Source organism: Ceratotherium simum, chromosome 4 (genome assembly GCF_057802395.1).
Source record: "Ceratotherium simum simum isolate JZ-2026a chromosome 4, ASM5780239v1, whole genome shotgun sequence".
NCBI lineage: Eukaryota > Metazoa > Chordata > Mammalia > Perissodactyla > Rhinocerotidae > Ceratotherium > Ceratotherium simum.
Window position 1 is genome coordinate 56,833,332 of NC_141903.1, and position 21,943 is coordinate 56,855,274.

At 38.2% G+C, this 21,943-nt stretch overlaps 1 pseudogene across 1 annotated transcript; it reads left to right on the forward strand.

The window, feature by feature from the left end:
- The first annotated feature begins 10,409 nt into the window (after window positions 1–10,409).
- Window positions 10,410–16,325, forward strand: LOC147917300 (protein FAM170A pseudogene; annotated as a pseudogene). The gene is made up of 3 exons (XR_015552105.1): window positions 10,410–10,433; window positions 10,695–11,585; window positions 12,611–16,325. The product of XR_015552105.1 is annotated as a protein FAM170A pseudogene (transcript).
- Window positions 16,326–21,943: the final 5,618 nt, after the last annotated feature.

The following is a 21,943-nucleotide window of genomic DNA, read 5'->3' on the forward strand; positions in this document are numbered from 1 at the left end:
AGGAAACATCTGGAAAGCACATACTACCCCCTAAACTGCGAAGAAGACAAAAAGTATACATCGGGCATATTCTCTGAGCATAGGATAACCAGGAATTGCCTTCTAAAGAAAAAGGGAGAGAGGATTCCTAGTTGTGTTGGGGGAGGGAAGGAAGGGAGGGAGAGAGGGAAAGGGGGAGAGAACTGAGGAGAGGGACAGTGAGGAGGGGAGAAAGAGGGAGAGAGAGAGATGTATGCTAGTTTGTCTGAGTGTCCAGGTAGTCTGAGACTAAAGAGAAAGTTCAGATGACCAGGTCTTTGTCTCTGCAGCTTAGGACCTATATTACCTACACCATGTCACTCTGAGTTACTGTGTCACAGACATAGTGGTTGATTAGTATAATTTTTCTTATAAAAAGTATTTCCTTTTATTTGATTTTTGCCTAAAACCATTGGTTAAGTAAATAATGTTGTTGTAAGTTATAAGTTTTCCAATAGTAGTTTCTCCTGTGAAGGAAGAAGAAAGTGTGGCTCATAAAGGTGATGGAAAAATTAGGAAAAAAAAGTTTGAGCACTTAAGTCTGGTTGTGCAGGGATGAAAGTATAAAGTCATACAGAATTTACTTACTCAGGAGTAAAAACAAGTTGTTTTGTCTCAGACTATGAAGATGTAAATGTGAGTCTCTTGTGTGAAATGTAAGAAAAAACAGGATACAAGCACACACACAACACTATTTAACCGGGATAGTTGAATTGAGGAGAAAGTTTGACTCTTTCTGGAAAATAGGAAGCTAAAATAGTTCTGGTTACTATGGAGATTAAAAGTCAACAAGTAACTCCTATGAGGAAGAATTATTGCTCGGTGGTGGGAGGGGGACAGATTGGAGCCAACCCGAAAGTTCCAAGTGGTGGCTCACACTCCTAAAGAGAACTTGATATTTCTAACAATGTTTGGGATTTCTGCATACTACAGTGGGCCCTTGGAGAGAGGCCTGGAGAGTGAGTCTGTCTTCATTTCACCTTCAATAAAGTTAGTGCCTGTTCAGAGATGTGTTTGAGTGTAAACTGTGAGACATGTAAAATGTACACTCACACCTATTCACATCTACACACAGATAGAACATAAATAAGCCAGGGGAAGATAGATATTAATGTGTAACATAATTGCCCACTAACTACGTACCAGATCCAATGATTTTCCTCTCAAAAACACATTATATCCCCATTTCATTAGTTAGAGTAGATTAGGCCTTAGTAACTAATACACAGATGAATCAATTTCTTGTTTATGTAACAAATCAGAGTATATGTGCAGGCCAATAGGGCAAGTCGCCTCCATGAGTTACTTCATGGGCTTGGACTGATGAAAATTTTGTTATCATTAACATGCAGCTTTCAAATAGACCCTGGGATATCAACATCCCAGTCAGCTAGAAAAGAAAAGAGCATGGAGGGGCACAGAGGAGGGTTGTATAGCTGTGCCTGGAAGTGGCACATGTTATTTCCACTCATTTTCCATTGTCGAAGACTTAATTACGTGGTTAGAACTACCTACAGGGAAACTGATAAATGTAATCTAGTTGTATGTCCAGGTAGAAAGGAGACAGCTAGCAGTCTCTGCTCCATTTACAAAGAACACACCTTGAGCAAATCCAGTCACTCATGATATATATTGACATGATAAATATTACTGTACTTCTAAAATTTTCATAGGAATCATATTATGCTATCTATGAGGATGGAGGCCATGTGTATTTACTGAACATGTCACATAGTAGATTCTTATTGTTTGTTTAGTGGATGGATAAATACACAAATACCAAACATAGACCACATCTCTATTATTTTTATTTAATTTCTCAGCCAGGTTGAATTTACAAAAAGATGCTCTGCAGCGTAGACACAAGGCAGTGGCACCAACTCAAGGCTAGAAAGCAGAGGAGAATTCTTCTCCTTCAGAATATTTCTCCTGCGTCTCTTCTGTAGACAAGCTCACTGGTACTAGTAAGGAGGGACTGTTGAATAGGATGCAAAGAGAAGTTGGGATGTAGGTAGAGCCCAGAGAAGAGCTGAGTGATTCTGCCCATCAGTCAATACAAGGCTGCCCAGTACTGAAAGAATTTTGTGAATGCCTAAGAGTTAAATTGCCAGGCCTTAGTGTCCATATTCTATCTTAACTCCTTCAGAACTCAATCTTTCATACTTTTATTTTCTGATGCAATTTTCTATTCACATGTTACTATGCACTTACACACTCTTCATTTATTTGCTCTTCACATAGTTCATATTCTGAAAGCTCATATATTCTTTCTCTTACATGCTTTGATTTTTCACATCTTTGTGTTCTCTCATTATTCCCTTATATTTTACAAATACACTAATTCCATTAGTCTCAAAAAGAGTATTTACAATAATAACATTGTACGTCTAAACCACATAACAATATATAAAACACACACACAAACCTGTAATTATAAGACATGCAATCTACACACATAGATATGTGCTGAACTAACACACAGACACAAAGCACACATACCATCCTCACTCACAAAAAACTCACCCCATATTCAGATTTGCAAACCAAATCAATCACACATTAAACCCTATCCCAGTTTTAACCAACGTTATAAACTTACACACAAAACACATTGCATTCACCACAACATTTTGTTACAAATGTGCATAATACATATACCAGACACATTCATGAGAGATGATGATAATCTTAAACAGTTAAATAATGCGAAATGAGCTTGGTTAACATTGAAACAGGAAAGTGACATAATAATAATAATTAGTTTATTTCTTCAAAAGTAAAAATTTACCAATTGTTTCATTTGAGATTGTGAATCTCTGAGAGTTGGGATACAGAGGATAAAAGTGTGAAAGATGTAGAGGAAGGCAAATGGTACCAAACATCTTAACCAAGGTGATTGAGTATGAGCAGCCTCGATGGTGGGATCCAGATAGAAGCACAGAATACTGAAATATGCCAATTCTCTGCCCAAGCTAAAGACAACTGTTCAGAACAAAAGAAGTATTTCCATGGGGCAGGGGCAGAGAAGAATAGGTTGGGGAGAAGAGTGTAGGAGAATGGAGCAAGCTGTTTTTACGACTTTTATTCCATTTTCTAGAAATCTCACACTTAACCAAATATAATCCACAATCTGGGTACACTTTGGAGGGCAACAACCTGGTCCATGAGGCAAGAAACGGATCTGCTGAATTGGAATACTTGTCGTGCTACTCTACTTTCTCAAATTTTATGATGTCTTTCATGCTGGTAAGGAGAAAACAGCAGCTAAAGTCTGGGCAGATTAGGGCAGTGGGATCTGAGCACACCCGTAGAAATTCAGCTCAGCATCTCTGCTTAGCCATTGATATAAAGGTGTACTCTGGGCCCAGTCATAATCTTCTCTCCTCTCCTCTTATTTAGGAGTCTAGGTCTCTGTTTCTGTACCATCAACAGGAACTCATTACAAATACTTTTCACTTTTTTGGGTTTTAGGGAGGAAGTCTCTGCATACATTTGGGAAAAATGTCATTTATTGTGGGAAAAGGTGGAATTCATAGGCACAGTGTTCATAATTTCTCTTTTGTCAGTTAAACCTAAAAGTGAAGAATTAATATAAAATTAAACCATAGCTAGTTGCAATACAGTAATGTCTGACAGCAGAAAATGTAAAAGAACTCTGAATTGTTGGTCAGTCATGCTAAAGAGTCCTATGGATAATGACTTGCCAAAGATGAGCTCACAATCTAAAACTGCAGTGCATAACTGTAAGGTAGATTCTGCAAACACAACAAACAGCAAGTTTTAACTCTGAAGAAGATGATTCATTTGAACAATGTTGTAGGGATGGTAAATAAGAATTTTTAAAATTATTAAAGATGTAAAAACATAAAACACTATAAAGAAAAAAAAGAGATTAAAAAATAACCAAATAGTTTTAGAAATGAAAAATATTGTTCTAGAAATTATACAAATTTGGATGGGTTAAACAGCAAATTATACGTAGATGAAAAGAAAATTTGTGAACTGGAAGATAGAGCTGAAGAATTACCTACAGTATAACTCAGAGAGGTAAATAGATGAGAAATTTAAAGAAGGGATTACGATAAATGAGGACAAAATGTGAAAATATAATGCATGTCAGATTGAGGTTTCTAAAGAATAAACAAAGAAAATAAGACTGATAATCAAAGAGATAATGGCAAAGAATTTTTCAGAGCTGATGGAAGACATAAATCCTTAGAATTAGGATATATTGTTAGGAAGCTCATTATAGGCTAGGCAAAAATAAATCCACACCTAGGTACACTATACCCCAAATTCAGAACAGCAATAACAAAGAGCTTAAAGGAACTAGTGAGAAACACAGAATACTTTCAAAACAATGATGATTTGTCAGGCAATACACTTCTCAATAGCAATTGTAGAAACGTAATGCCAACATAAAATAGTGTGCTGAAGATTAAGAACAGTCGCTACCATACAAGAATAGGGTGAAATAAAGACATTTTTCAGATAAAAACTATAAACAGTAAAATGTAAAAAAACACGCACAGAAAGGTTCTATTTAGAGAAACGAAATAGAACAGAGAGGAAACATGATAGTTAGGAACAAAAGGCGAGCTAAGAACTTGGTAAGTCTGTGATTGAATATAACCAGGCTTTGCTGATTTAAACACCAAAGATCATAATCACTAAATCGGAACTGATCAACAAAACAGGCGTAACTAAAGTGCTGGATGACAAGAACGTGTAAGACAGTGACTGAGAGTTAGAGTATTCTAAGCTGCTTATTTTGCACAAAGAGTGGGCAGCACCGTTGACTCAGACAAGCAGCTCTGCACTCAGGAAAGAAGGGAAATGGGATGAATAGAGCCAACCCATTTGTAAAGCCCCAGTCAATCCCGAATATATGGAGATCCTTATTATAAGGTTATATATTTACTTATTAGCTATAAAGTGCTGTAACAAATTACCATAAACGTAGTGGCTTAACACAACAAAAATTTATTCTGTTACAGTTCTGGAGGTCAGAAGTCCAAAATATGTCATATGGTGGGGAGGGGGCTAAACTCAATGTACTGTATTGGCAAGGCTGGTTCCCTGTGGAGGCTCCAGTGGAGAATCCACCCCTGGACTCTTCTAGCTTCTAGGGGCCTCTTGCACTTCTTGGTTTGCCGCCCCTTTACCTTCTCATTCCAAATTTTTGCTTCCATTGTCACCTCTATTACTCCTGCTTTTGACTTTCCTTGCCTTCCTGTTATAAATATCCTTGGGATAACATTGAGGACCTACCCATATAATCCAAAATAATCTCCCAGTCTCAAGATCCTTAATTTAATCACATCTGCAAAGTGCCTTTGGCCTTATAAGGTAATATTCACAGGTTCTGGGGATAAGATATGGGCATCTTTAGGAAAGCCATTATTCAGCCTATGACAACTAAATGAATATGTTAAACATAATGACATGTATAGTCAGGTAAACAAATATTAAAATATCTTACATTGACTGCATTCTGTGTGACAGCACAGTTCCAAGACACACTGCATGCAGCTCCGTAAAGACAATGTCCTCATATTATATTCACCCAGCCACCACCACTTGGGCAAAATTAAAAATTATTGAATATTTATATTTTGGAGCTTCGGCCAGAAAAGAGACTATAGTTTCCATGAATGTCTGGCACAGAATGAGCAATCAAAATGTACTGAATGGATGAAAATTGGACATATCTCATTAATTTTCATTCAATTTAACAGAAATCTTGAAGAAACAAAAGGATACTACACAATTTGGTCATATTTCCCAGAAGGAAAACCAAAACATCTGTATCTCAAAATACTTCTCCAGCATCTCCTTTGACAACAAGAATACTCGTGAGTGGAGATGTCTAAACTGGAGGTGGGGAATGGGAAAGGTAGTTTCTAGCATGGCTGAGAGATCCGGCTGAGATTTCCTGTCTACAAGCTGATAGACGAGAGATAGAAGCTGATATAAACCCATGTCCAGACTACAGCAAGAACATGAGGTCTCTTTCTCCTCTAGGAGGTATCCATTGCATCTGTATAGAACAAAACCTTAAGATTCAAGAGAAATCTCAGAAAGGACAAGTGTCCAAAAATTCAAGGATATCAGAACAGGGCTATGTTTCAGAAGATGGAGGACTAATGAAATGACAGACTTGTCAGAGAAATGGGAAGGCTAACTCACTCTGAACCTGAGATGATGAAATCTGTTGGTCACAATGTGGGCAAATCTCTGACAACCAGTTTGAAATGGGCCGGAAAGGTCCAGTGTAAAGCATCTAAGGAGGAACCAGTAGATTCTGCTTTTGTCTTCAGGAGGAGAGCAAAGCTCCTTAGTGTATGTCCTCTCATGGGTAAAGAATGGACAGGGATTTGAAAGGGATTCTGAAATTCTTGCCCCAGACAACCTTCTACCCTCACAAAAACACATGAGTCTTTACTCTGTCACATCCACAACTAGTCTCAGCACCATATGCTCTCAGTTCTACCTCCATAAACATTCATCCCTTCATTCTCCATTCCGTGTTCTCGTTTCCTTATACTCTCAGACACACTCATAGGCTCATATCCTCACATATTAAACCTTCACACCCTCGTTTTGAAGTATATGCATTCCTCAAATTTGCTTTCTCTAACCTCATCCTTTCAATATCACAATCTCTAACTCACACAAATAGCGCCACTCTTGTCGAACTCCATATTTCACATTAACCATGCATGAAGCCATCACAATCATATAACACCTTTTAAAACTCCTCTCTGTTCCCTATCCCTTAGTCCCTTCACGTAATTCCACACTCTAGGAGCTCATATGATCTCTCCTATCTATCCTTCACATGGTCAGTCTGTAACACTTTCAGGGACTCAACAGGTCTCACAAAATTACTCAGATCCACAGTCTCTCATATAAACCAAATAGGTATTATATAACTACCTGAATTCAATAGTACATGACACACAGATCACTCATAGTACATGGAAGAGGTATTGCCTCTACATATAGAAATTATGCTGCAATGTCACCCAGCATGTCACACTCATACTACCTTCACGCACAATGGCCATCTCACCCCCACACTCACTACGTAAGATTCTTGAAGAAACACAGCAGACATTCACACATCAGGCTACACTCACCAAACATGGTACATACACTAACTCTGAAAAACATACCACACACACTAAATTTCCCCATCCCCACACCAACATGACCCACCAGATACTCTCCAATGGCCTAAGAGACAAAGTGGATGTATTTTGAGAAGTAAGAATTTGGTTACAGGCTTAACTGAGGTTTTTAAACAGAGAAAAGGGCTTAATGTGCTTGAGTTATTTTATTAGGAACAAGAATTTACCTATTTATTTACTGAAACTTGTGAATTTAAAGGCATAGTCCTTTCCATTGGAAATGTAGATTAAGAGGAAGTAAGAAAAGCTAACTGGGTATTTTCATGATATATTTAAATCCATGGTAGAGGTAGAGCTGATTCAAGAAATACACAAATTTTACTAGGAAAAAACCAACGACGTAGAATTTACCTGTAAATTGGGAAGGTTTCGAGATAGATTATATATATAAAATATAGATGAAAAACTGAGTCAGAACCCTGTGTGGGAAGGGGACACTGAGAAAGGTGATACCACTGATTAGGCCAGTGACACCACTGTGCCGTTTAAGAGTAAGTAAGCTCCTGAGAGGGAAGCTGTGGCCAGTGTGGGGAGGTATAGTCTGGAGTCAACCTTGGAGATTCCATTGGAGTCGCCTACTCAAGCTCGGAACACAGCAGTTCCCCCAAAGCCCTGGTCCTGCAGAGCTCTGGCAACAGAGGCCTCAGTGTGAGGTTCCACAGGAGCAGATATCTGGAAGAGGAGGCTGGGGACAAGAAATAGAAGTCATTGCACTCTTTCCAGTAAAATCTAACTCTCCCAGGAAGCAGCAGGACATTCCTTTGATAGTCCACAGCTGACAAACTGAACTACTTTACCTACATACATACGCCAAATTTATTCATCCAGTAAATACAGTAGTAATAACAAATAAAACGGGCACCTTACTATGTACCAGGCAAGAATTTGAAGCTCTGATACACTGCAGAAAACAACATAGGCCACTCATAGGTGATCAGAAACATTATTCCAACAAATATTTTTGTATACCTGGATTTTGGAACTTTGAACAGACTCTTGACTATGATCTTCATGAGGATAGGTACCATGTGTGTTATTGTATATGGTATTCCTTGAGTGTTTAGTGAAGGCAAAAAATATCATATATCTGATTTTCGTTGTCTTTCCCAGAAGTCTTAGACTTAGTTGAAGACTCTCTGCTGCTTGGACCTTCTGGGTTGGCCCAAGGCCTCAGCCAGACAGCAGAGGATTCAGACTCAGAATACATCACCTGTGTCTTTTCTTTAGGCAAGTTCATTCACAATGGTATGGGGGTCGGGGAGAGGAGGTGCTGAGGAGGAATCAGGCGGGGACGTGGGGCAATGCCTAGAATTGGAACTGAGCTCCTTTGCTCAGCAACAGCCATAAATGACTCCTTCTCTCAAGGACTGCCCAGGTTCTGTTTCTAATCAGTGGGCAGCAGTGTACCATGTAAGCATCCCTGACTCCTTTGGAAGAGGCTCTTAAAGGATCTGAATGGGAAGATTAAAAATATTAGAGAAATATAGAGATACATTTCTGGAAGAGAAGTCTGAGGCAAGTCTGTGAACTCTTCATTTAAACATCTCCAATACCATGGCCAGTTCCTAGTGACCCTTGAAATAATTGTATCTATATCTACACATCTACAAATATATATATATGTTTACATCTATCACTATATATAAATGTATCTATATAAATATAGATATGAATATAAATAGATAGATATACATGCAGAATTCTTCATAAAGTTTTCACCCTATATCCCCTAATTGCACAATTTCTCATGAGGAAAATTGAGCTAATAGTATCCAACCTTCAGTGACTGCATACTATATTTCAGGTATGGTTCTGTTTCCAATGTTCTGTATACATTTCCAGAAATATCACATACAAGATACCCAATATCACTGACATCCACCACACACACAATTTTAATAATTGTTGTTTACTTAAATTTTGGATAAATGGAGTTTCAAATGGGAAAAATCACCTTAATATTTTAGACTTTCAAATGGGAAAGTCACCTTAATTTCTATGATAGCAAGTCTCGTGGGTGGTAATGATGCCTAATATACAGTATCCACTCAACGTGTCTTTTTTGAATGAACACAGAACCTAGAAGATGCCACATCTCAATTTTTTGTGTTTTTATTCCAGTCCCCAGGATTCTGGAAGACTCAAGAGGATGCTTCTCAGTGTGAACCATGTGTAGTGGTCCCATCCTGGAGTCAGACAACAGGAGAAAAGTCCTCTGCCTCAGAATATTTCTCTTGTGTCTCCTCTGTAGACAAACTTATAACTGCTGAGGAGGATGGTAAGGAAGATACAAAGGTGGTATCTGAGCTTGGACAGGAGATAGAGTTGCACTGCTCAGCCCAGTCCCCACTTATTTTACTTTCTCCTCAAAAACATGAATGGGCTTCAGGGCAGAGGAACTAGGACTGAAGCCTCTGCAGAGGGACAAATAGGGAGTGTGCCTTCAAGGAGAGGACAAATTTCCTCAGCACAAGCTTCCAACATGTGGGACAGCTGTGGATGAGATAGTAGGTAGTGCTGATATGTGTATGGGAATTTAATCAGAACCTTCCCCCTCAGATGAGCACAAACTCATATCCTCACACAAAGTTACACATCTATACTCCTTCATAGCAGATATGGCCTCATTTCTTCTTCCTTTCACTTTTTGTCTCAAATACCCATGCCTTCATTCCCCATCTATCTTTCCTGTTCTTTAGTAGCATTACATGGGTACACCCTTACACCTTCATTCCTTCACACAATTATTCCCAGACTCACCCATATATACACTCATCCCATAAAGAATTCATATCCCCTCACACAGATAACTTATTTTAGCTCCCTCATGCTAGGTCAAACTCTAGAAAACTCATATGCCTTGAAGGGAATGCACTTTCCTATGCAATCTTTCTAATTCGTGTGCCATTCACCCGGAAAGCCTTTGGCCCATCATAGAGCTGCACATTCTGAGAGCTCACGTACACTTCCTCTAACACCCTAAGTCTTACTGTCCCACAGTAAGAGCATCTACCACTCCTGCAGTTGTTCACAAGTACTGTGACACCACATATCACACATGCACACACTCATTCACCGTCTCCTTTTACCAACATCAAAAACACTCACCAGATACGTCCCAGAACATACATACCACTCCACGAGACATACCACACCCTCATTCCCACATAGTTATACCATGTACATGCCTCAAATAAAATGTACGACACAGAGAATTCTGAAGTATCACATATATATGTGTACGTCCACTCCACATGCTCACATAGGAATATTCTCATGGCCATCTTAATTCCTACAGACTTCACACACTTATTCTAGTTTTCTTATCTTTGAAATTTTCTTTCCTGGGCATCAATCAACTACATCAAAATATTTCATGTCTTGGATCCACTGAGATGCCTCTACCCCAGAACATGGAGCAACTGGAGACTGCCTTTTCATTTCCTCTGGTTCATAGTAATAAGCCCTCAGTACATATGAAAGAAAAGAGTCATGAAAATTTATTACATGCCAGTCCAAAAAAAATAGGATGTGGCTGTCTTGTCAGATACAGAGGAAAGATTGGAGCCCCACCGAAGAAGATAAAATAGAAGATATGACCTTTCCTGAGAAGATCGCCACACCAGTCAGCCTCTCTCGTGTGTTTACAAAGGAACACCTAACTGAGAGTGAGACCAGTTTCGCTAGCGAAGCCCAGGAGAAAAGGGAGGAGGCTGGCAGTCCAGCAGAGCCTACAGCTCTGGATGAGTGTTCTAGTGCCAAGATGCCTCAACACCTGGTGGCTGGCTTCAAATGCAGGGGCTGCTGCCGAGTCTTCCCCAAGTTAGAGATCCTTCAGCAGCATGTGGAGCTCGGGGTCTATGAGGGCTTTAGCTGTCATACTTTCCATTCATGCCTTGGCTCGGCTACAGAACAAGAAGAACAGGAAAGGGAAGAAGAAGAGGAAGAAGAAGAAGATCAAGAAGACAACATCTGCATGCTACTAAGAAAAATATTTTGGCACGAAAACAACCTTATGCAAATCAACAGATTTTTTTTTCAGCCCCTAGAAGAGAGGAAGTGAAGCAGGCCAGACTACTGACAGGGCTTCATCTTCGCTAAGCAGCCATAGTACCTGCCTTTGTTTATGTATGTCTCCACCACCACCACTACTGCCACACCCCCAGTAGGAGCAGAGACCCCCTTTTAACAGTATCTACTGTTCTCCTGAGAAAGAGGGAGAAGAGGGAAGATCACACCACACAGAAGAGCAATATATAAACTAAAGAACAGTGAACACCAGTGTCATCTCCACCACTACAACTGAGGAAAGGAGACTCATTGGAAGTGGAAACTGCTGTGGGCCAGATTGTACAAGAGGCGAGGACCCCAGAGGTAAGAGAGCACCTCAAGAATACTTGGGATTCAGGGTTCTGAGGAAAGGTGGGTCCACCAGAGCTGCCTCCCAAGTTCCATAATAACTGTGCTGAAGAATTTCCTTGAGAAGAATATGTACTTGGAGGTGGAATACTTGGTAGATGACAAATTCATGAGAATGCTTCCTTTCCATGCCCTTTGAGGGGACAGGAGTAAAACCTGTCTAGCAGTTTAGCAGGGCAGAGATGGCTGGGCCCACCATTCCTAGATAAACCAAAGGTTGTGAGAGTCACAGCCCTTGTAGGTTTATTCGCTGGCCTGCCTCCCTCTCAAGAGGCACAGGCAAAGCAGAGACAGGCCTCTGTTCTTGAGGAAGGGTTGGTGTGCAGGCCAATCGTGGTTCTACCTGTTCCCGGGGTATGAGTGAGATCTCAGACTCCATTTTGTGATTCTCATGCCTAGGAGGAGACTGCTGACAAGTTGCAACCACTTGAAAGAAAAAACTAGTGGAATCCTTTTTTTTTTTTTTTTTTAATTTTCTGGGAAAAATTTCCTTTGGTATATACTAGGAGCCCATGGTTATGGCTGCTTCCTCAAAAGTTTCAGGTGTAACTGGGGAAGGAGGAGGATAGAGGCTACCCTTCTGCCATGGACCATTTCTGGCAACTTTTAATTTAGTATGTTGCTTCCTAAGAGGACCCCCATATCCTTTTATGAATGTTTATAATTCTCACATCTTAATCTTTCTGTTATAGCATGAAGTGTCTTGTTCTAAGTGACCAGCAGAGGAGTTAAACATAGACATTGCAAAGCCAGTTCGTACTGCAATAAATGAGAGTATGTCTTTTTAGTTAATGGGACAAATGAAGGGCTCATCTCCCATGCTCCAGAATTCACAGTTTGAATAGAACCTGGAAATTGTCCTGAATTTTCTAAATCATGTAGGATATCCTGAGAGTGGCTGAACACTTGCCACTAAACTAAGAAAAGCTGCCTTCCTTATTGAATGGATCTCTTTCTCTGTTTTGGTTTTCTCACAACAGCACAGACCCATTGGCCTGAACATTTCAAATGATGGTGTCCAGCACACTCCTACAGACAGATGAGAGCACAGCAATTCTTGTGAGCCCCACAGCATCAAGGTAGGGCTGGCCTGAAGACAGATGTACCCGATCCTCTGTGGCTGCTCCCAATTGCCCTGATAAAATATGGTGCCCACCTCTGGAGAACATATCCACATACAGCCATGAGGAGCCCAAGGAATACTGGGAATACTACATTCTCCCATGACCTGTGGAAAGACTTTCCTGCTAACCCCCCTCACGGAGTCAGGAGGACTGAAAATAGCTGCACAATTATCTTGTGGAGAAGAGGACAGAATAGGTAGAGAGATGTTAGTACCATGGGAAGCAAATTTCTCATACCCAGAGCCGTCAGCAGTGGAACAGAAGATCGATGACAACTTGGCAGGAATTTAGGGGAGGAGATTGCTGAATTGACAGAGGGTTTCAAAGGATATTCTAATTTCCTTTCCCACTTTGAGTTCTACTTCTGTCTTCTTAAGTCTCTTTCATTTGTTGTAGGCTTGAACACCTGGCTCATAGTCTTACTCTTCAGCTCAGATGTTGATCTTCACTCTATCCAACTTTATTATTCTCCCCCACATGTAACATCCATGAATACATGCTTGATGCAAGAGTGGGAACACTACCGACTTTAAATAGTACAGATTGTAATACACCTTCTCTCCTGCACTCACTCCCACACATTTCCCTCAAAGTGGTCTTTGTTAACAATTTTATGCATTCTTCTACAACCTTTTCTTTAAATGAACACATACCTTTTCCCATATCTTCCTCTCATATACTCACCTGCACAGTTATTTGGCTGGAGGGCAGAGTTTCCTGTTATTGAGAGAGGAAAAGGATGAAACCAAAGGCAACTAAAACTCACCCCTTGGCATCTCTGGGCTTATGCACATGGAATGTGCACAAACACTTCTTATACAGTCCTATTAGGAAGGATGGAGCATGTAATAAATCCTCTGAGATAATCAAACGTGTACATACAGGTGTCCCAAAAATCATAATGCAGTTTTAAGCTTGATCACTTTAGAAGTGTGACAACTACCAACTTTTGAAAAATATAATCTGCCTGTCATTTGCGCTTTAAATTTGTACATTTTCAAAGATAAATTTTAATTTTTGTTTTTCACTCTGACATCTTCAATCAGAGGGACAGAAACAAAAATTGAAAATTCAAAAAGTATTATTAACAATTCACAAAACTCTATAGGAGAGGAGAAATTAAAATAGTTCAACTTTCCAATGATGGTCTGTATAATTTGTAGCTTTTACCCTTCTGAAATTATTTAAGCTTAAAACTACGCTATGGTGTTTGGGACACCTGTGTATATACACATTTGATTATCTTGAAACTGTTGTGTGTTCCCTCCTTCCTCATGGATATGTATGTCTCAGAAGTGTATGTGCACCTGTGTATGCACAAGTTCATAGACACCAAGAGGTGGATTTCAGTTGCTTTTGCTTTCATCTGCCTTATACTTTTTCCTTCTTCCTTTGAGAAGAAACTCTACTTTCTGGCCAAATATGTGGGCAAGTCGGTCAGACTAGCCAAGTGAAGTCATTACTTCACCACTTGGATTCCATGATTGACCTAGGGGTAAGCCTTGATGCGTATTGGACTAATCTGTACTGATAGCTTGGAAAATTAAAATGGAAGAGATGGAGATTGTGGGGATTAGTGGTGAGTTATCCTTTGTCTGCAACTCAAATTAAAGTCTATGAACCTCTATCACTGGACTTGCTGCAATTCCTCTTTTTGGAAAGACCTGGCTGTTACTTTAATTCTGTTCTACTTTAATTCACTAAGTATCCGTTCTAACCCTTCAATAAATGCTTGCTTTGCTCATTAGCCTGAGTCATTTACTGTTCTTTGTAACCTAATGTGCCTTAATTGCTGCAAATTATCTTGAACATGATCATTTCTTCCATTTTAATTGTTGAAATAACACAGCCTAGAAAGGAGTAATACATTATATTCTTCTGACTTTATACTGAAACAGTAAGGGATATGCTTATGCTCAGTATGTACACTCTGCCCTTGATTAATGAGGAAGGTGCGTTAAAAATGTTTGGGTATATAGACAAAATGGTTGGACTTCAATACAGTAGACCTGGGCTTAAAACCCTTACTGCCACTTAGCAGCTGTGTATACTTTCTGAGTCAGTGCTCTCATCTCGAAAATGGAGATCATAACACCTAAATAATAGTTATTGTGAGAGTAATAAGACACAGATAGAAGCACCTAAAGCAGTGTCTGGCATAAATGGTTGCTCAAAATATTTTTTCATTCATTTTTAATTTTGAAATTTATTTTCTTTACCTTTCATAATCAGCAGTTTAGTTATGATTTGTCTGGGTATGATTGGTCTTTTAAAAAAAACTTTTTAATTTTGAAATAATTTTAAACTCACAAAAAGCTGGAAAAACAATCCAGAGAGGTCCCATGTACCCATCACCCAGCCTCCCCCAACATAATTACAGTGTGTTATCAAAACAAAGAAATTGAGGGGCCAGCCTGGTGGTGTAGGGGTTAAGTGCACGCGCTCCACTTCTGCAGCCCAAGGGTTGGCAGGTTCGGATCCTAGGTGCGCACAGACACACCGCTTGTCAAAGCCATGCTGTGGCGGCATCCCATATAAAGTAGAGGAAGATGGGCACAGATGTTAGCCCAGGGCCGGTCTTCCTTGGCAGAAAGAGGAGGATTGGCATCGGATGTTAGCTCAGGGCTGATCTTGCTCACAAAATAAATAAATAAATAAATAAACTTAAAAAAAAAAAAACAAAGAAATTGATTGGAACAATACAATAAACCAGACTACAGACTTTGCCAGATTTCACTATTTTTGCGTGCACTTATTTTTGTATGTTTTTATATATAATGACATTTTATCACATGTATAAATTTGTATACCCATCATTGAAATCAAGATGGGGAAATGTTCTGTCACCACAAAGCAATTCTGTCATGCTGCCCTTTATAGTCACATCCATCCTCCCTGTCCCTCACTTCTGGCAACCACTTATCTATTCTCCATCTCTATAATTTTTCATTTCAAGAATTTTATATAAATGGAATCGTATAGCATGTAAACTTTTGAGATTGGCATTTTCGGCTCAGCTTAATTCCCTTAAGATCCGGCCAAGTTGTTGCATATATTAATGGTCCATTAATTTTATTGCTGAGTAGTGTTCCATTGCATGATGTAGAACTGTTTAATGTGTTACACAGTCAATGGACTTTGGATCGTTTTAAGTTATTGGTGATTATCAATAAAACTTCTATGACATTAGTGTACAAGTTTTTGTGTGAACATAAATTGTCATCTTTCTAGTATAAATGCCTAAGAGACTTATTATTTGGTCACATGGTAAGTATATATCTTCTTAAAAAACTGCAGACTGATTTCCATAGTGGCCATACGATTTTTACGTTCCCACTAATGTATGAGAAATCCAGTTTCCCTGCATCCTCGCTAGTATTTGATAGTATAAGTATTTTTAAGCCATTTTAATAGATATGTTGTAGTATCTTGTAGTTGTTTTAATTTGCATTTCCCCAATGACTAGTGATGCTGAACCTCTTTTCATGTACTCATTTGTCATTTGCATATCTTCTTTTGTGAATTGTCTATGTAAGTCTTTTGCCCATTTTTAAATTAGATTGTTTTCTTATTATTTAGAGAGTCTTTCATATGTTCTGGATATGAATTATTTATTGGATATGTGATTTGCAAGGATTTTCTCTGAGTTCGTGGCTTGTCTTTTCTTCCTCCTAACAAGGTCTTAGGCAGAGCAAAAGTTTTTAATTTTTATAAGGCCGAATACATCAGCTTTTTCTTTTATGGAGAGTGCCTTTGGTGTCCTAAGAACCTGTCACCTAACTCTAGGTCCCAAAGATTTTTCCTCTGTCCTCTTCTAAAAGTTTTATAGCTTTACTTTTTACATTTATACCTATCTATGATCCATTGGAGTTAATTTTTGTACAAGGTGTGAGGTTTAGATGAATAATTTTTGGTCACCGACATCCAGTTGTCTCAGCACCATTTTATACAAAAGCTACTCTTATACTGAATTGCTTTTGAAACCTTGGTCAAAACTCAGCTAGTCACATTTGGGTGGGTCTATTTTTTCTGGGTTCCCCATTCTGCCTCATTGATCTATGGGTCTATCCCTCTGCTGTTCTATGCTTTATTGATTGCTTTAGATGTTGACTAAGTCTCTTTTTTTTTTTTGTGAGGAAGATTGGCCCTGAGCTGACATCTGCCAATCCTCCTCTTTTTGCTGAGGAAGACCGGCCCTGGGCTAACATCCATGCCCATCTTCCTCCACTTTATATGGGACGCCGCCACAGCATGGCTTGACAGGCAGTGCATCAGTGCACGCCTGGGATCCGAACCGGTGAACCCCGGGCCACCGCAGGGGAGTGTACACACTTAACCCCACTGCGCACACTTAACCGCTTGCGCCACTGGGCCGGCCCCCATAAGTCTTAAAAATGGGTAGTATGATTCCTCCAACATGATGCTTCTTTTTCAATATTGTTTTTGCCATTCTAACTCCTTTGTGTTTCCACATAAATTTTAAGATAAGCTTGCCAATATATATATAAAAAATCCTGTTGGGATTTTAATAAGGTTTACATTGAATTTACAGATCATTTTGTCAAGAACTGACATCTTTAATAGGCTTGGCATTCCAAACCATGAACATTACATGTCTCTCCACTTGTTTAGGTCTTCTTTGATTTCTTTTATTAGTATTTTTACTTTTCATTTATTAGTATTTGTACTTCTCATTATACAAATCCTGTACATATTTTGTAAAATTTATCCACTGAGCTTCTTGAATCTGTAAATTTGTCTTTCTCCGAATTTGGAAAATCTTTGGCCATTATTTCTTCAGATATTTTCTGCACTAACCTCTTCTCCTCTCCTCTGGGACACCAGTGACATGAATATTAGAACTATCGATATTGCCCCACAGTTCTCAGTGGCTCTGTTCATTCTTTTTTACAATGTTTCTCTCTCTCCTTCAGCTTGAATTTCTATTTATCTATCTTCAGATTCACTGAATCTGCCCCTTGTCATTGCTGTCTATTCTTTGGCCCAATCCATGACTTTTTTTTTTTTTTTCCTGAGGAAGATTTGCCCTGAGCTAACATCTGTTGCCAATCTTCCTCTCTTTTGTATGTGGGCCACCATCACAGCATAGCTACTGACATACGAGTGGTGTAGGCCTGTGTCCGGGAAACAGACCCAGGCCACCAAAGCAGAGCATGCCGAACTTAACCACTAGGCCACTGGGGCTGGGCCCAATCTATGATTTTTTAACTTTAAGATGTTATAATATCCAATTCTAAAATTTTCTTTTGGTTCTTCTTATTGTTTGTATATCTCTCTCTATTTCTATTTTTCCACTCATTTGAAGAGTATTTCTCGTCATATCAGAGACTGCAGTTCTAATAGCTGCATTAAAGCCTTTTTCTGAAAATTCCAATGTCTGTGTCATCTTGAGATTGGTTATCTGTTGCGTATCTGTTTCCCTAAGAGTTGAACATATTTCATGGTTTTTTGTTTATTGGGTAATTTAGAATTATATCTGATACATTTTCAATGTTACAATGAAAGATTCTGAGTGGTGTTAAAATCCTATGGCAAATGTTTTTTATATTTTTGCATGTATTCAATCTGGCTAAGTTCAGAGTGCAAATTCTGTTTCATTTTATGTGAGTGATGGCTTGATTGTTAGTTCAGTTTTCAAAGCCTTTACTGCACTTCTCTGGGTCCATCCTGCACATGTATCATGCAGGGGTTAGTCAGGGACTTGGCACAAAATGGATGCTCAAAATATCGTTTTCATTCATTTTTAATTTTTAGTGCAGTTTGTTTGAAGCTGAATCATATGGAAATATTGGATTTTGAAGGTCTATTAATTGTTTAAAAAATGCTATTTATATTCATCTTATTTCTGCACTAACCAGTATGTTTGTTCAGGAATTGGAGCATAGCACATATTCTGCAAGGTGATACGTGTTAGAGATTTCCACAGTGGATTTTGTGAAATGGGCAAAGAATAAAATTTCTTACATGCTACCAAATCCATTTTTGGCATTTACTATTTATTCTTATTTTCTATATGATGGCTAATAATTCTAAAATCTGTATGGATTACATTAACTTGATTTTTCCCATTTGCCTATAAAAGTGTATGTGTATATCCTTCTGAGATTCAAAATCTTTCCTGTGCTTGTCTTTATTTCCTTCCTCAATTCCAGCATACCTAATATTAAGTTGAGTATAAAATAAATTTTTAAAAAGTCAACTACATTCTACAGTGGCTACCACAGAGTGATTTAAGTATGGGATATTATTTTTTAAGTGTAATAAGGACAGCTCTTTAGTTTTTTACATGTTGAAAATTGAGTCCCATATAGAAGATACTTTCCCACATTACAGTGTTGTGCCTTTGTTTTAAATTCATACTATTTTTTATATTGTATAACTTTTGCTTGTTCATGGCATAGTAGTTTTTAAAATATGTTTTCCATTACAGATAGAATGACTTAGAAAGAGTTTAATATGTTTTTATTTTTAAAGTTGAAAATTCAAAGAACTCATCAACGCTAAAAGAAATGAGTTATCAAACCATGAGAAGACAAGGAGGAACCTTAATGCATATTACTAAGTGAAAGGAGCCAATATGAAAGGGCTACATACTGCATGATTCCAACTATATGACATTCTAGAAAAGGCAAAACTATGGAGACAATAAAAGGTTAGTAGTTGCCAGAGGTGAAGGAGAGATGGGAGGGATGAATAGTCAGAGCACAGAGGATTTTTAGGGCAATGAAAATACTCTGTATGATATTATAATGATGAATATAAAACCCATAGAATGTACAACACCAAGAGGGAAGGTAAACTGTGGACTTTGGGGAATTATGATGTGTCAATATAGGTTCATCAGTTGTAACAAATGTACCACTCTGGGGGGGGATGTTGATATTGGGGGAGGCCATGCGTATGTGGGGGCAGGGAACAAATGGGAAATCTCTGTACTTTCCTCTCAGTTTTGTTGTTAACCTAAAACTTCTCTAAAAAACTAAAGACTTAATTTAAAAAATATAAAAACTCATCAACATCACATTTGATAACAATAAATGAAATCAAACTTTATATCCTAGAGTTTAATATACTTTGCACAATTAAAAGTTTTTGAACTGGTAACACATCTTATAATTATTAATAAGCAGGAATTTTAAATACTAGCTTTTTCCTGTTTCTACTAAAGCATATTCATACCAATAGTGTGGTACTACCACTAAGAGTTGGACTTGAGGATATAAAGTACATGAAAGTAATTCCATCAGGGCATGGCCATGTTTATTTGTGTTTCTTTTGTGTTTTCAAAGCAGAAAAGTAACAGATTAGATACAGTTGTGTTTATTCTGAATATAGGTGGATAGGTAGGTATGTAGATGATAAATAGATGATAGATAGACAAGTAGGTAGATAGGTAGCTAGATAGATGATAAATGACCCTAGTGGCTCTAAGTTCTTTAAGATATTCCTCAAGTTATTCGCAGAGGTAAGCATTGACATCTGCAAAAGAATAAGTGTAGCATTTAGAGGGCAGACTTTCATGTATGAGTTGTAGCATGTGCAAGGGGTCCAAAAAGTTGAGAACCATAGAAAAGACTGCTTTTTAAGCTGCATTTTTCTTATGTTCCTAGACTTCTTGAGTACTCTGTATTTTAAGTAATAGTGTTGCAAACAGTTACTGATAGTAATAAAATGAAACCATAAATACAAAATCAGAAAACAAATTCCCCTTCTACCAGAAATAAAATGTCTAATTTTTAATCTGAAAAAAATACAACAAATATATTAAAGTATCCAAGAAGGCAAGAAATATAATGAAAATAATGGATTTACTGTACTTTTTTTCAGATTATAGTTAGACCTAGTTAGGGATACTTCATCTGAACTAGTGTCGGGAATTTGTAGAAGAGTATATTGTGGAAATTATTTGAAAATGTCACAAATGTGCTGTTTAAAAATAGGTTTATCTTTCATGTATGTAGAACTTGCATGAACACATATACACCCTCAGGCACATTGATAATGTACTTTCACAGCAACAAAAGAAGCCGTTGTTGTATATCTTGCTGTGTCATCAATTCACTGAAAATCTAAACACCTAATAAGAAGATTTAAATTTTATTGCCAAGTCAAATTGGCTCAGTAAAAAGCCCATGAAAAGTATTTTAATTTCCTTTTAGTGACTAGGTTACCCTCATGAGTAGAGTTAAAAATATATATCTATTTTTTGCAGGGAAATAATATAAGTGTAATAAAATCCAGTCAGCAACGCAGGCCTCACTTTACTGCAGGCTCAAGAAACGGTGCACTTCACCAGCAGCCACAATAATAATGGCACCTGAGCACACATCATTGATCACATAGTTTATACCGGGAGGGAGTTTATCTCTTTACCAGACTGTCAGTATTTATTTCTATCTGAAATTTGTAAAGAATCTCTCAACACAAAATACAAGAATATATGATTTTCTGTTGTCAGTCTATTTTAACAGTACAATGTACCAACTTCACTTTACTAAAATATGAGTGTTTTTTCTCATAAATGAGGATTACGATCATGAAAGTATATCTGCTTATTATTGAATGAACCCTCATTATCGAATTGAATGATCAATTTCTGATACCCTCTTCATTTCAAAGTCACAAATAATAAAGACTATTTAGGTGAAACCACAAGTCCTAACCTTCTCCTCATTTATAGGGAACAAAGTTTTTCCAATAAGAGCTCAATTATTCTGGGGTGAAAGTTACCCTGGTGACTTTTGCAATAGTTCCAAGTAACAGAACATTACTTTGCAATCAAGGATTGATTACTCGTTCTAGATAGGAACGGCAAACAACAGGCTCTAACCTGTCTGCTTTCTCTATCCTTTCAGCATTGTCATTTTTACACTAGATACGAGCTGTACTACTTGCTATAATGTTTCTCAAAGTGAGTGCAATGCTAGTAAAATTTTGAAAAGATTAATATATGTCAATCTCCATCTCCACCTCACTCCCACCCAGGAGCTGCAGCGATTCCATCTAGAACAGGAGAGAATACCCTTTTAGGAAGAAAGAAAATGTAATGTAAGAGATATTCCTGACACATTAGAACTGGCAGAAAGATTCAGCCTCCCAAATGGTGGAATGTAGGACTGGAGAGAGGAGAATCAGGAAGGAAAGAAAAGGTCAGGTACCAATGTTTCT